The 4,608-nt window shown below is 53.9% G+C and overlaps 1 pseudogene; it reads left to right on the plus strand.

Annotated features, from left to right (window-relative positions):
- Positions 1-1,977: 1,977 nt before the first annotated feature.
- LOC147961342 (uncharacterized) lies at positions 1,978-3,125 on the plus strand (annotated as a pseudogene).
- The last annotated feature ends 1,483 nt before the right edge of the window (positions 3,126-4,608 follow it).

Consider the following 4,608-nt stretch of genomic DNA (forward strand, 5'->3'; position numbering starts at 1 on the left):
TTTCAAGATGTATAATGGATACTTGATTGGGGTGTAATGCATTCAGCTTCTGAAATATTTTATCAATAAAATTGCTCCATGTGATTGTCAAATTTCCTTGTAGAAATAGCTTTGCAAGTTTGTTTTTCGTGTGTGTGTGTGTGTGTGTGTGTTTCAATAGATTATGGCAGGCTTGTTGACACGTGTCTTTGTTGAGTGTATCCGAGAAAAATCATGGCGATTTCTCTGTTTGGGATATTCTTCCTGTTTGTATCTTCCTCCAATATTTTTCCTAACTACCGTATCATCTTGTCAGCTATACACCACACAAAAAGATTGCTGAGCGTGATGGGCACATTAAATAAGAAAGTTCTTATCCTATAGAATGACCGTGAAAATGGCAGTCTCAAAATTCTTGAACTGTATTGGAAAACTTTGATTTGTCTCACGTAGTTCGACTATAATCACCTTGACACAATCTTTCATCATCCATTAAAGTGAAAAGTAATGAATTCAACTATGAGTGTCTCATGAACAATATAGTCAACACAAGTCTCAATTTTTCTCTTTCCAAAAAGAGGCAAATAATTTGCCTGCATCTTTTTTTTTTGCGAATTGCCTCCATCTAAACCATACCATAAGAACATGGTACCTCTCCCAGCTAATGTGTGTAATAGATTCTAATGGTCATAGGGAACCGATGCTAGTCCAACGGCCGGAAAACCATACCATATGACAACTACTGTAAGAACAAACTACATGGCCTCAGGAATAGCAAAGCCATCTACTCCCTCCGTCCCATAATGTAAGACGTTTTTTGACACAAAAAATGTCCTATATTATGGAACGGAGGGAGTAATAAATAGATTCAGTGTAAAGGACTAGCTGATGGTCCTGGAAATGTCTCGCGTAATAAAACCCATTCCTATGAGTATAGAAAAATCTGTTCGGAGGCAATTGGATGCCACTCGGTAACCAGCAGTAGGAAAAAAAATCAGAATGCACTATTTCAAGGCGAAGCCGGCAAGCAAGCCGATCCAGATCGCGGCGGCTCGCCGTGATCGTTTGAAATCGATATTGCGCCGTAGTGGGCTGGGTTTGGACGTTTTTTCGCTCGAGGTCGTTGGGTCAGGGACTATTGGGTATGAGGCCCAAGTGAGTCCGGGTCCTATCGATAGCGAAACTGACGTCGCATGCATCCCAGCGCCATCTACGTTGCGTTCGCCTACCCTGAGTCCTAGGGTTTTTTCGCATCGGGCGCCTCGGCTGCGTTCTTCGGGTCCTGGACGCGCTAGACGGATTCCTCCCCTGGTTGCCATGGCGGGCCGCGGGGCTGGTCTGCAGCCGGGAAAGAACATCGCCGTGCATACCGGGGCAGGCCGCGTCGGGGGTGCGCCGCTGCCGGGCGGTGGCAATGGCCGTGGTGCACCGCCGCCGGGTGTTGGTTCTGGCCGTGGTGCGCTGCCGCCACCGGTCTCTGGGTCCGGTCGAGGTATGCCGCCGCCGGCGGCTGCAGCTGGCCGGGGTACTGCGGTCGGCCCTGGGATGGTGAGTGTGGCTGCAGGACGTGGTGGCGGTGCCCTTCCAGGGGTTCGGCCGCCGTTGCTGGGCTCGGCGGGGCTGCCTGCCGCGGGTCGAGGCGGGACGACCGGTGGTCCTCGCCCGCCGACACCGGCTCTGGCTGGGGTGACCGCAGCGGGCCGGGGTGGTGCGATCGCAACCAGGCCGCCGGCTTCGGGGGAATCAGGGTGTGACACCTGGTCAGCCTCGGCCGCCCCCCCCCCCCCCCCGCCGCACTACGTCGCGAGGCCGACTCAGAATCCGTCTGGGCTGACATAGACGCAGGCGCGATCACCGCAAAACACAGGTGCTGGGGGTGTTTCGGGAACTCCCCGGGGTCAATGGGGAGATGATGGGTACAATGCCTATGGAGATGGCCAGCACCGAAGTTCTTCGTCGACTGGCGGTGGTCGAGGATATGCATGGCAGGGTGACGGGATGACGGAGAGACCTTTTCTCGGTCCTCTGGGTGGTTTTGTTGAGGGGGCGTTTGGCCCGGGCTATCGGCAGCGGGGAGGCTACCGCGGTCATCATGGTGGTCGCGGTGGTCGAGGTGGCCGGTTTCGTCAACGGCAGCCTCCTCTGCCTGTGGTCGTCGGGGCGACTACCGCCACTGGGGCTGTCGAGGAGCCGGTGCTGTCTGGTCAGGCTATGGATGTGGTGTCGGCGCTCGCTAATGCTGAGATACCCGGGAGTGAGACCACGGTGTCGGTGTCAGTGGAGGCGACAGACAGGGCTGACTCGGACATGGCGTCCAAGTGGGCGCGCAAGAAGGAGAAAATGTTGTGCTATCGGTGTGGAGAGAAGGGTCATTTTATTGCTGAGTGTGTGGCTGACCTATGTGACACCTGTGGCAAGCCAACACATGATTCAGGGGTTTGTCCGATTTTGCGTGATCAGGCGCCGTCTCTTATGATGTATGGAGTGTATTATGCTGAGATCACGTTCTTTGAGTCTCCTGATGCGATGGAGATCCCTGATGAGACCTAGAGTATGATCACTGGGGTTGTCAAAGTTACCAGAGGAGAGGTCTCTGAGACTCGGATTGTGCAGAGGCTGAAGGAGTTAGCTCCTGGTGACTTCCAGTGGGAGCTTGTTAGTCTCGAGGCAAATATGTTTAGGGTTGAGTTCCCTTCAGTTGAGGATTTGCAGAGACTTTTGAGTTTTGGGATGTGCAAAGTGCCGGGTACTGATGGTGTCCTCGAGTTTCATGAGTGGAAGAAGGTCGAACCTCGGGGTAAGCTGCTTACTCAGGTTTGGCTGCGTTTTTCTGGGGCTCCCTCGAAGCTGATTCAGGATGCCAGGGTTGTGGCTAGCTTGGGCATTATGGTGGGGAAGACTGAGAGAGTGGTATGGCTTATACCAGAGCTCACGGGATTGCCCGACTGCTGGTTAGTGTTCTGGATATTGAGTTCGTGCCTGATGTGGTCAAGTGGACATATCGAGGCCAGATTTATAACCTCGTGATTGAGTTTGAGGATGAGAGTCTGTTGGCTGAGGCAGCTAACGGGACTGATGTTGATATGCATGAGGGAGATGATAACTCGGGAGCTAAGGAGGCACCGGTTGATGACACTGGACGATAGTTGTCCAATGGATCGGGATCCATTTCTCAGACGTCCGGGGATGGGATGGGACCACCCTCCTCGGTGCCTACGACTTCTCTGAGATTTGGATCTTTCGAGCAGGCTTCTGCGCCTCCGAGACTTTGGAGTGAGCGGGTGGAGTCTGACGTGGTTTTTGAGCACAAGTTACCGGCTTTGGATTTTGAGGATGCTATGAGTCCCGTCCTTGGGGCTTTGCCGATCTCGGTCAGGGGAGAGGAGGAGGTGGCTCCCTCTCATGTACTACTCATTGATTCTCCTCATATCGAGGGTCTGGCGGTGGAGGTCTTTCCCTCGGGAGGGGGTCCGGGGCTGGTGGTCTCGGTTCCCTCTTCTTCTGTCGTGATGTCGGAGCTGCAGGTGGCGGTTCCGCTTTATGAAGGGGGCTCGGGGCAGGTGGCCTCGGCACCCTATTCTCCTCTCACGGTGGACGAGGTTTTGGTGGTGGAGGTTTTATCTTCGGGAGGGGGTCCGGGGCAGGTGGCCTCGGCACCCTCTTCCCTTCTTGCGAGGTCGGAGCTGCAGGCGGTGGTTCCACATTCTGGAGGGGGCTCGGAGCAGGTGGCCTCGGTGCCCTCTTCTCCTAGGGGGCCTAGGGTGGCCGGCCCTCTTGTGGCGCCGGTGAGCCCTTCTTACCGGCGGGCAGGAGTGGGTGGGGAGCTCGGGCAGGTGGCCCTTGCTCCCTCCTCCCCCGGCATGGTGCCGTCTCTCTGCCGTGGGGCGCTACCGACATTGGCGGTGCCGTTGAGCGCCCCACCGCTTTCCGGCGGTCCAGCTGATTCGTCGATGGAGGCTGACCGGCTGTGTGTTCGGGGTGAGGCAGGAGGCCCCACCCCGAGCAGGGTCACTCAGGAGGAGATTATTGCGTTCGGTGGGATTCCAGATCCGGTGTCTGAGGGGCGACGGTTGAGCTGCCGTCTCCAGGATCATCCGGAGGTTGATGACATACAGCAGCGGTGCGCCATGAGGGCGGCCAAGCTTCGTGACGTTGAGGTCACTACTGATATGTCGATTAATACCTCAAATTCTATCTTGCATTTTTCTAATGATGAGATTATTAATAATGCAAACCAATTAGGAATTTCACTAGGTAGTAATGATAGTGAAATTTCTAATTCCGTTAATGATATCCTGGATTTAGAGGCGGAGCGGGATTTAGAGATGATTCGTAACTTAGCAGCGGTTAAACCCATGAATGATTTCGATATTGATGCTTTGGGGGTTAAGGTGCTCGATAAGTTTTGTGCGGATCTTGCTCCTCCCCTACCTGAGCCTGAGAAGGAGGATGAGAGTTTTGAGAATGTTGTAGTCAGACCTTCTGAGCCTGGTTGTGAGGACCGGCTGGAGAGTAAGAACATTCCTAAACGTAAATGGAAGCGGAAGATCTACCCGACATCATAGTGCGTAGGAGTGCTAGGATGCGCATGGCTAAAAATCCATGACGAGATATGAAAGGAATCTTTTC

This window comes from Triticum urartu, chromosome 7A (genome assembly GCF_056163025.1).
Source record: "Triticum urartu cultivar PI428250 chromosome 7A, HENAU_Tu73, whole genome shotgun sequence".
Taxonomy (NCBI): Eukaryota; Viridiplantae; Streptophyta; class Magnoliopsida; order Poales; family Poaceae; genus Triticum; species Triticum urartu.